Source organism: Macrobrachium nipponense, chromosome 39 (genome assembly GCF_015104395.2).
Source record: "Macrobrachium nipponense isolate FS-2020 chromosome 39, ASM1510439v2, whole genome shotgun sequence".
NCBI lineage: Eukaryota > Metazoa > Arthropoda > Malacostraca > Decapoda > Palaemonidae > Macrobrachium > Macrobrachium nipponense.
The window spans coordinates 22,542,443-22,554,295 of NC_061099.1; the positions used below are offsets into that span (position 1 = coordinate 22,542,443).

General features: G+C 34.5%; 1 pseudogene across 1 annotated transcript; it reads right to left on the minus strand.

Annotated features, from left to right (window-relative positions):
- Nucleotides 1-541: 541 nt before the first annotated feature.
- Nucleotides 542-11,048, minus strand: LOC135210205 (superoxide dismutase [Mn], mitochondrial-like; annotated as a pseudogene). The gene is made up of 8 exons (XR_010313473.1): nt 10,934-11,048; nt 9,210-9,324; nt 8,849; nt 8,271-8,418; nt 7,682-7,827; nt 3,578-3,769; nt 2,963-3,089; nt 542-989 (listed from the first exon to the last, which is right to left on the minus strand). The product of XR_010313473.1 is annotated as a superoxide dismutase [Mn], mitochondrial-like (transcript).
- Nucleotides 11,049-11,853: the final 805 nt, after the last annotated feature.

Here is an 11,853-nt window from a genome sequence, read left to right on the forward strand (position 1 = left end):
TTAAGATTTTTTTTAATTAAAAAAAATATTTCTTTACATGTAAGCCAAATTACTTAAGATAGGTGTCACTTTTTTCACATCAATCATTTCACTGAAATTACATTTAACAACTTTCCTAAATTCTGTTGATAACCATTGTATGACGATTTCAATGTTTTGATAGACAAAATTTAATAAATTTATTATCTTCAAGAGGATCAGTTTTGTCCAAGCACATTAATGTATGGTTGATGGTAGTTTTGACAAATCTATTTGTAAGTCAAGACCACCAAAGTGGGATACACACTAATTGCAGCACCAATAATGGAAATTTGTAAAAATTATTGGTTTTCAGTCTTAAAAGAGACAAAACACATTTTTCCTGATCTGCTTTTCTGTAAAATATAGCACAGAATAGTAATACCTGATTGGGTTGAAGTAAGATTAATTTTGGAATATAATGATCACTAGAATACAAGTTGTCCAAGCCTAGTTTTCTAAAAATTGTCTCTACACCAAATCATATACCGTTCCCTAACATGTAGGATAATAATACAAAAGCAAGATATATATACTTGTGATTCTCAAGAACCATATTCCATGAAAGACGAACTTTCAGAGACTAATACAGACAAAAGAAACATGACCACTGGTACAAAACAATAATTGCTACAATATATCATCTACAAACAAAAACAAAAAAACCGAAGGAAAAAATTTATCAGGTATAGCACATTGAGTACCTTTTATATTTAGGTTGGAATATTCCAATATCACTAGGTCGCCAATGGTAACGACTTACAGGTGAGAAAGGCCTTTGTTAGTTATAAGGTATTGTTCAGTATAGAGAAGTCAGTGTCCAGCGGCCTTGCGGGCATTTTCGTAGCGGTCGTTTACGTTAGACCAGTCGATCACATTGAAGAAAGCTTTGACGTAGTCAGCCCTCAGGTTCTTGTACTGTAGATAGTAAGCGTGCTCCCATACATCCAGTCCAAGGAGTGGTACCAATCCTAAATTGAAATTTCCATTGTAAGTGAACAAATAATATACAGTAAAGTACTCTGTACTATGAGTATGTATACAAATGTACTGTTCAACATCTAGAATACAGGACATTAGGCTGACGACATAAAATAATAATAAATTCACTTTTCCCCCCCCAAATTAATACTATGATCTCTCAACATTCCCATTTGGAAAAAATGTTAATAAATTTAAAACTATTATCAAGACTAAAGATTATATGAAGCCTGGGCTTCACTACCAACTGAAGCTTTACTAACATGAGTGTATGTTTGCTCTGCACTTTTAAGGATACCCCACACAATAAGGAGTATAAAGTTAAGTTAAAATTGTAAAATAAGTCATGTAATTTATCACATCACATTGTAGTATACAAAATGAGTCATGTAATTTATCACATCACATTGTAGTATACAAAATGTTATGTAGCTATGCAAAGCCACGTTTAAGAGAGCCCCAAATTAACAAGCTTTGTCATTGCTGACATTCATTAGCCGTAGAAATTAAGCACTATCATGGATTGTTTTAATGTACCGTATATTTCGGCGTATAAGTCGACCGGAAGATAAGTCGACCCCCCAATTCTGAGTAAATTTTTATGATTTTAACTAATATCGGGTATATTAGTCGACCTATAAAATGTGAGTAGCAGGGTAAAACGTATCATATAAAATAACCTGAATGTTATTACAGTACATATGTTGCTCTACTTACCATAAGAAATACAGGTAATATACTCGGCATATTAACAAATCTGTGTAATATATAAAAGATGAATACTGGCAAATATGATTAGAAATGACGAAACGAAAGATACGTTACTCGAGTGTAATGTAAACAAACAAAGCGCTTACTAACACTGCATAACAGCCTACGTTTATATGTATGTACAAACTGCCACTCAAGTTAATGTTTTGATTGGGTTGTTAAAACGACGTGCCGGTATTTTATTATGATGTTGGAATATTCCTTGACCATTGGTTCTTCTATGGCATAACCAGGCTCATTTGAGGGAAAACGAACCTGCAGTTGATTCACCAGATTCAAACTGGGATCCTTATGATGAAACCGTGAATGATAATGCGTTTGATGAATTGTTTAATTCAAGTGACGATGACTCAAGAAATTTTCAGGGATTTTAAATACATATTTACTATTAAATGATTTTTATTTTCATTTTATTTAAAGTGATAAATAAAGATTTCATACCATAAATGTTTTTGAACAATACCCCGGTAAATACAAAACTGTCAGAGTGAACGCATCCTTCTCAATTACTGTACTACAAATGGCTACGCAATGTTTACACTTGCCGTTCGATTGGGGTTTCTTCAAGTTACTTTGAGTTTTTTCATTTTATTTAAGGTAATGGATGTTCTAATGTATTATTATTGTCGTATTACAGTGTGAAATGTTTTTAATACTGGTATTTACATACATAGTTACCTCAACAAGGCTGTCATTGTTATTAGCCAACTGTAAAGCCTGGATTCTTGTACCGATATGCCAAAATAATAAAGATTCACTTTTTGTTACCGTTAGATAAGTCGACCCCCTAATTTTGGCATGATTTTTTTGGGCTAAAGGGTCGACTTATACGCCGAAATATACGGTATGTACATTTTCCATTCTGAAAATTATCATGTTTTTTGTACTCTAAAAGATACAATGAGCATTATCAATGTTTTACTTTTTTAAAAGGATGTGAAATGTATATGACAAAACAAATATGGCAAAAGTACCATACTGAACAGTATCACAATACATTTCAGTAATACAAAGAACAATTATGGAAAAGTTTTGTACTGTACTTATAACCTACATTGAAGAAATTATCAAAATATCTTCAGTTTAATACTGTTACTTTATTATACTGTATTTCATTAATATCACTAAATAATCTTAATATATTTCTGTTGTTATACAGTCAATACAACGTAGTCTGGTTACTTTAACTCACCATGTGTAAGCTGAAGGGGGTCCTGGTTTTGGCAAGTGGCAACGGCAACTTTGTCGTTTTTAGGACAGTAGCCAAGCCAGCCCCAACCAGAACCTTTCACACCCACACTAGCGGCAGAAAACTTATCCTGAAAATAAAGTAACTTCGATAAGTGCCACGGGATATAAATCTTTTTATCAAATATCAAATTTGTCGCCCTATACTTCAAGTCAACAACAGAATTAGGATATAAGACTTAGGCCAAAGGCCAAGCTCTAGGACCTATGAAGTCGTTCAGTGCTAAATAGAAATTTATAAAGAAATTTGAACAAGAATACAGACTTTAGGCCAAAGGCCAAGCACTAGGATGAGGTTATGTAGCGCCGAAAGGAAAATTTAGAGTAAAGGAAGTTGAAAAGGAGGAAAACCTTTTCCAGTTGCACTATGAAATAATTGTTGGGAGTGCGTGGACAGTAAGATGGAAGCAAAAGAATAGAGATACAGTATATGCAATGAAAGGGGTTGCAGCTAGGGGCCAAAGGAAGGGCTGTTGCAAAGAACTTCAAGTAGTGCCTACAGTCCTGAGTGAGGTGCACTGATGACACTACCCACATACAAAGGTAAAAGTTCCATTACCTTAAATGCCTGAAATGAGCCAAATTCAGCATTAATGGCATCAGCAACTGATCCACTTGGTTCTCCACCTCCACTTGGGCTCATGTTGGTCCAGAAGATGGTGTGGTTCAGGTGACCACCTCCGTTGAACTTGATGGCAGGTAACAGTGCATTCATGGCATTTACATCATTGTTCTGTTCAGCATCTATCAACTGAAAAGTAAATAATCTAGTATGAAACATATATACTACCGTATATACTCGAAACACTTGATCTCGCATATCATGTGGCCCCCAAATTTTCACCCTAAAACAATGATTTGATAATGTATCTCATGTAACATGAGAGTTGAATTTTTGAGACCAAATTACAATAGGCTAACCTCTCTTCCTCCTGTTTATCTATCTCACTTTCTAGTTAGGCTAACCCCTTTTCTTCCATCTCTTTATCTATCCCATCTTCTAGTTAAGTTAAAGCTAAGTATCGTCAATAATGTTATGCTTGTTGTGTAAACACATACAGCCAGAAACATCCAATTTGCTACGAACAATAGAATTTGATAACTACAGCAGCTTGCTTGCATTTCAGCCATCGTACGATAGTAAAAAATTACCATAGTTATGTTACAAATGACGTTAAAAAGAATAAGACCGATATATTTTTACATTACTATATCCTTATTCTCTATGGAGAAAAGATTGGCAAGGACATATACGACTAAATTTAAGCTGCCTGTTGTAGCTGAAGCTAAGGAAAGAATGTTAATCTGCTAATGACTATTATCGTGCATTGGCAACACGGAAACTTTGGTATACCACCATCAAACACTACCGAACAAAATTGAGAAATGTGTTTTAATCAAACTACTTGGCATGAAAGAACACATTTTGCTGTGCTCACTCCGATAAACGATAAATATGTAAAGCTTGTAGTATTCTGATGAAATCAAGTCAAAATATCAAACGCAATCTGTTTATTTTTTTTTACGCAATAAAATGCCCTCAGTGCCATCTACTAAGGAAAAATGACTAAATTTTGTTCACAATGACATGAATTCAAGTGATATTTTGACTTGAAAACACTTTGTATAATGTAAGATAACCTTGTCCTTGATCAACAGAGTATCTTGAGATTCATTTACACTAACTAGAAGCAAGAAAATCGCTCTGATTTTACTTCAATACAGCAAAATAAACTTACCTCGCAATTGTCCTCAGCCGACTTCCAAATCAAAACTGATTGCTATTTTTGTACTTATAATAATACAACAATAGTAATATGAAAATACATACAATATTATTGGATGCAGTGAAGTAAAGCATAACTTTTTAAAAGATCGATGGAGAAGATGCATATTCATTATGTTTGTATTTTATTAAACGATACTAGTATGTGAATATTACATATGCTAATTTCATATCTCATGTATGATGCGACCCCCTTAAAATTAGCTCCAAAATTAGGTCTTCAAAAATTGCATATGAGAGTATATATAGTATTCACTTTACTATTAGTAACTAAGAAGTTCAATATTCTGTATTTCAAAATCTCCAATAATGCACATGGTTTTCAATATGATGATCTTATGTATAATATGTATACTGTACATCAATGTGCATCAGGACTGTAATTACTTGGCCTACGCATAGCCTAGTAGGCTTGCTTATGTATCACCTGCCTAACATTTGTGAAACATTCATAGCAGTAAGAAAAAACACTGGAGGCATACCAGTTACATGCACTTTAATTCCCTGTATCTTAAGCAATCACAACTCTTGCTTTTGTCAACTGTCTGTTCTGGAAGAAAACTGCTGAAATTCTTTTTGACAATATGTGGGTCCCAAGCTCAGGTTCACATGATACCAACAATCTTCAAACCTATCTATTATCATCTGTTTAACTTTTTTGTTCTTATAAATTACTGAATGAATGTATCATAGAACTAAGTTTGTAGAGCAAAACTCTGGGGCACTTTAATAGCAAAAGATAAACAAAATCAGATGAAGTACTAGAATCTAAAGGTGAAATTTGTAGAAAACCCGAGTTGCAGTAAGTAGTAATTATCAAGGGGCGGGGTAAGTGTGTGTGTGTGTGGTGTGTGTGTGTGTGTGTGTGTGTGTGTGTGTGTGTGTGTTGTGTGTGTGTGTGTGTGTGTGTAGTGTGTGTGTTTGTTGGTGGTGTGTAGACATCAAGAATAGATGTAAAGTAAAAGACTAAAAAGTATGTGCAGCTAAAGGTTGAAGGGATGCTTCAAACACCCTTTCCTAATGCCTCTAGTGCACCATTTGAAGTGCACTGACAACACCACCCTTTCTTAATCTTTCTTTTACATACTATTTTCTTTTTCAAGTAACTTATAGAGTTCATTCTAAATTCTCAGGTTTGACATTCTCTCACCACAAGAGTAAAAACTTATCAGTACCTCTCCAAATTATCCTCAAGTTTTCTCTAGATATCCAAAATCTCAAGCATATGGTAAACTGCACACACTATGAATAACTCTAAGAATCTTAGTAAAACTGCCAAGTCATCTTTGCAATATATACTCTAATCCTTTACATATTCCCACAGGCAGAATTTGAGGTGCAATGAAATTTACATTCCTTTCAGAGATGACAAGTATTTTAAAGCAATGACAAGTATTTTGGTGCTGGTTGCCAATTCGGGGCATTTGAAGAGGAATCTCTTAAAAATATCAGATGGAAAGTACTAGCATATGACAGAATCACTTCAGAGATGAATTCTGCTAAACTGAACTAAACATGGCATGGTATATAATAATTCTGTGGAATACGGAAATACATAAAGCCTGATGATTACTGACAATATATCAAAATTTCTCATCTTAAATTATTAACTTAATTTATATCATGAAATATATTTAGTTTTTAGCATTTCCAAGGGGTCTGAAAGTCAGCTACATAGCAATATCAGTGTACTTTGTATTAGTTTGTCTGTTTGTACGAGTTTATACATTGCATGGAACCAGTGGTTATTCAGCAACAGGACCAATGGCTGTACGTGACTTCCGAACCATGTCGAGATTATACTTCTATCACCAGAAATAGACATCTCTCACACCTCAATGGAATGCCCGATAATCAAACTTGCGGCAAACAAAGTGGTACGCCAACACCATACCAACCACACTACAGATAGACGCTTGTACTATGCATCAGGCGAGTTAATTAATTCTTGTAAGTAACTGCTGTGGTTTTACTGTATATTAGTCAAATTCTCTTAGTCATTAGATACCAATTTACAATTACAACCTAACACAGTACCACTTCATGAAAAATATTCATCACCAAGTACTACCATTCTATACAAAGGAATTCAAAAGACTATGAAACCAAGTTTCTGTAAACAGTAAAGACTATGAAACCAGGTTTCTGTACACTGTACTTAAAGACTAAGAAACCAAGTTTCTGCAAACAGTACCTAAAGAATAAAGGCCTGTCCACACTAGGAAACATTGTTTGTAAACAGTTCGCAAACAATGTTTCCTGTCCAGACCTCAGTTGCCGTCTGGATGCTTGTCGGTGTAGTTGCCTCTGTATACTACTTGGTTATTTTAAATATACTCCAGGAGGGATAAGAGAAAGAAAAAGATGGGTAAAAAAAAATTATATATATATATATATATATATATATTATATATATATATATATATATATATATTGTCCCTGATGAGGTGTATCAAGAATATGTAAACGAAAGCACTAGGTACTGCTGCTTGCAATTTTTTCCTACTGGCTCTTAATATACAATCTTCATGTGTTACTTGTGATTGTATAACATATATATATATATATATACCTATATATATATATTATCTATATATATAATATATATATAATATATATATATATATATAATATATATATATATATTGTGCATGGTGTATATACAATATGCATGTGTACATATATACATATACATATAGATAGATGTATATAAAAACATGTGTATCTAAATTACTCGTACATATACACACAGAAACTTTAAATGTTTTACATTCTGGATGGGACACAAATATGCAGTAAAAAGAGGTTGCAAACAATGTTGCCAACAGTAACTCAATTATATGAAACAAGGAAAAAGACCAGAGAGCACAAACCCACCTTATCCGTTGCAGCTTTAAGGTTGTTGATATACGCTTGGTGATGTTTGGTGTGATGGATTTCCATGATGGTACCAGAAATGTGAGGCTCCAATGCATTGTAGTCGTATTTCAGGGGAGGAAGAACGTGAGCACCACGGGCCTCACCTAAGCAACCAAAGCAAACCATTTTTAATCATTGTTTGCATTGCTGAATTTAATAATTTGAGATTACAAAATGTTTACAAAGTATTTGAGAGAGAGAGAGAGAGAGAGAGAGAGAGAGAGAGAGAGAGAGAGAGAGAGAGAGAGAGAGAGAGATGAGAGATGAGAGAGAGAGAGAGAGAGAGAGAGAGAGAGAGAGACTACAGCTGCAGTACAGAATCCAATGACATGCAACTATTTCTGTCCAACTTGCAATAAAAATACTAAACACTGAGGTACCCTAAGTTTCACAGTAAGCTAATGAGGCCTTTACTCAAGTTTAAAAAGATTACAGAATTTTATTCCAAACCTTATTATTGGAATACCTATTACCATACCCTACCAATAGAATATAGATACTTCCTTATCCCCAAGATATATTGCAATAACAAGCAATCCACACTCACTCAGTTCAGCATTGATATGGGAATAAATTTCGGCAATCTGGGGGCTGACAAGTCCTACTTGGGCATCGGCGGCTCGCTGAACAGTGATGCTGGCAACGTAAGCGGCCATTTCGCCAATGACACGGGCCTCGTCGGCAGCATTTGCGAGCTGAAATGTTTATTATTATTGAGAATATTAACCTGCTCACATGGAAAAAGCCCCACATGGGCCACTGATTTGAAATTCAAACTTCCAAAGTATAATAGGTTCACTGTATCAAGAAACACAATACTTTGTTCACTGTATCAAGAAACACAAAGATGTTATTAGAAAGGTGGATAAATTAACTAATAATAAAAAATGCAAGTAAAATATCAAAACAAAAGTTGAATGGTACTTGGGTCCTAATGCACTGCACCTTCGCTTTAACTTCTGCCCTTATCAATTCATGCCCATTGAAAAAAAATTCTGAGCAAATGATAGCATACCTATGCTAAAACATTTAATGGGGATCCAATTTTTTTAAAAGTAACTGTGTAATTTAATTTTGCTCTTTATATTGAAAATTTCTTTTAAAAAACTGTTCTTTTTTACAAACCCTTCACTATTTATGACCAGAACCGTGGTCTTGGAAATCCTCTGACACTGGAAACTTTTATCCAAAGAAAAATATTAAGAGTAGCAAATTCAAGTCTTGGACAAGAACAATCAGTGTTGTTTTGGGGAGAAAAAAAAATTTCTATGTTACAGGAACTGTAATGAAAAATGTTTCTTCTCTAACAAAGAATTATCTTTGGCCTTGTGATGGGCAACTTAAGAAAAAGTTCAAGCTCTGATCTAGAGATAATATAAACTTTAAGTGTCCTTTTGTACACAGGTACGTAACTTTATAGCATCTTTGAAACTGTAAATAAGCCACCAAATGTACAAATACGTAAAGTTCTTAATTACCGTCATACCTGATTCTTTTTTATTGATCTACTTCAATGCCAGACAGTTCAGCCAACTTCTGCTCCAGGGCACTGATGTATGCATCCTTGTCAGCCATGCTTGATCGTGGTCTTTCAGACAAAACTGAAAGAAAAAATAAAACATTATCAATAACATTTTTCTTAAACAAGTAAAGATTATTTTCAATGAAGAAGTCCCAAAATTCTACATACAACACAAAGACGACCCACCTCCCTTTAGAATGAATGACAATCCATCTATGAATATATGCTCACTTGTAGCTTAAAAATGTGCACATTACAATACAAAAACTATGTGATATCGTGTAAGATAACTACAATTACTCTCATCTCTGAATAGTATACTGTGCGAGTAGAGAGAGGATAATTTCATACCGTACTTCCTAAACAATTCTCAACCTGAATATAAAATTGTGCCATTTTTATTTATACCTCATCAAAAGAAGAGGGCTACTTTAAGATAACCTACCTACCTACCGTTAACATGCATAAAAAGATGGTATAATTTTCACATTCAACTTCCTAAACTTGATACTTTGCACTTAAATGGATACATTGCACTTAAATAAATAGCATTTGACTATTTTGTAAAATAAAATCATAGTTTTAAACATTAATCATGGATCTGTAACGAGTACATGACAATGACTAAATAGAACTGAATACCAACTTGCATTGGGCAAGGTAAGCAGTCCTATGTGGGACAAGGCAAGCTGCCCAGCTAAAACAGCAGCAGCAATTAATGGGGAAAGCAAGAATTCACTAAGGTACAAGTGGAAACCTCTCCATGGATGAGGGCAAAGATGGCTGGGTCTCTCTGGTAGAAACCAACATGGAATGTGGTTTCATCATTTTGATTTGATTTATACAGATTTTTGGCATTATGCCAAGCACTGGGGCAACTAAGGCCATTCAGTGCTGAAACGGAACTCGACAGTAGGAGGTTTGAAAGGTGCTGCATGAGGAAAACCTCGCAGTTGCACTATGAAACAATTGTTAAAAGAGGGTGGACAATAAGATGGAAGAAAGAATATGAATGGAGGTACAGTAAAAGGAATGAAAGTAGTTGCAGCTTAGGGGCTGAAGGGACGCTGCAAAGAGCCTTCAGTAATGCCTACAATACACTGAATGAGGTGCACTGACGGCACTACCCCCTGACGGGGTGTGGTTTTATCATGAAAAGCCTGAAGGACAAACTTCCTCCGAGAGATCGAAGACTAGTCCCCAACTACTGTCCACCAGAAAAGACTGACAGTAGATGCCTAGAGAGCAGTATCACTATGATTTTGCTGTTTTATATTTTCAAAGATACCATAACTAAGTACTGTACAATCATTTGGCTTTAAAATAACACCAAAGCCAGTATTCCATCACTAAAAACAGGAGTTCCCTCAAGTGATAACAGAAATCATCTCTACATAAAACATTTCATCCATTCAATCAATACACAACTACTGGTGCTTCTTCAGGAAGCTTGTGCGATTCAAAAACCATTTTCATTTTTTATTTATACAACCCAAAGGGATGATGCTATAAAGTTCTGCCAACTTACTTCCCTTCCAGAATTTTCAATACCTCATTTAAATAAAGAAATACATCCACGTCAATGCTATTATATATTAAAATTTGACTTCCTGAGCCAGTTAAACTACAGAACTAAATAAAAGTGCTTGTGGTGAAACTTGTTCACATCTAAATGGAATGATCCTTACCTTCTTCGTGCAACTCCTTTAACGACCAACAACCACAAAGCTCACACTGTACCAAATCTACTTTTGCCCTTTTTCTTGTAATGACCACTTTTGATGTCATAAGGGTTTGAACGAGTCCCAAGAGAATACAAGTACTGTATATGTAAAACAGGAATGTGTAAGAACTAATAAATTAGAATAGTTTTTATATGCATAAAATTACAGGAAAAATAATCATGGCATGCACTTCAAGGTTTAAGAAGGATAATTAATACAGAAATAATTACTAAATTCCACACACACTGTACAAGAGTACTACAGAAAACAGTAATACTTTCAAGGGGCAACATTTCCCATTCATTTGGTTATTGATCTGATCTTTGATATTGTAGCCTATTTAGCAACATTCACCATGACATTTGCTTCTGTGATACATGTATGATTTTTGTTCAAATCAAATAACTGTCATACACAAACAACATTACTATAAGCAAAATGTTATTTCCTAAATTACCCATTAAGGAGATATTATTTTTAGTACAATAACCTTGTTTTAATTATTGCTTCAAAGACTAAGACAATGGCTATTGAGGCTATCAAAACTGAGCCTGTAGGCTAGGCTATCGACTGGCATAATCAACTAGGTTAACTTAGGGTTTAACCTATGGTAAAGGTTTTCTTGTACCTTAAACAATAGTTGAGTTTGAGTATCTTAGCTTAAAAGTAATCTATTTTGAGAAAAAAAACTATCACAAATGCTTATCAAATTTACCATTTTTGTTTATTTTATGCTGTTTCTGTCTTTAGGAAGTCATCCACACCGTATTTTGAGTTGCTAGCAACTTCAGCGATGTGCTAGGACATCAGAAACTGACTCTGCATGCTTACAGAGACGTTATTTTTTTGGGTTTTTGCAAGTTCCCCTGGTCTCCTTGGTCTCT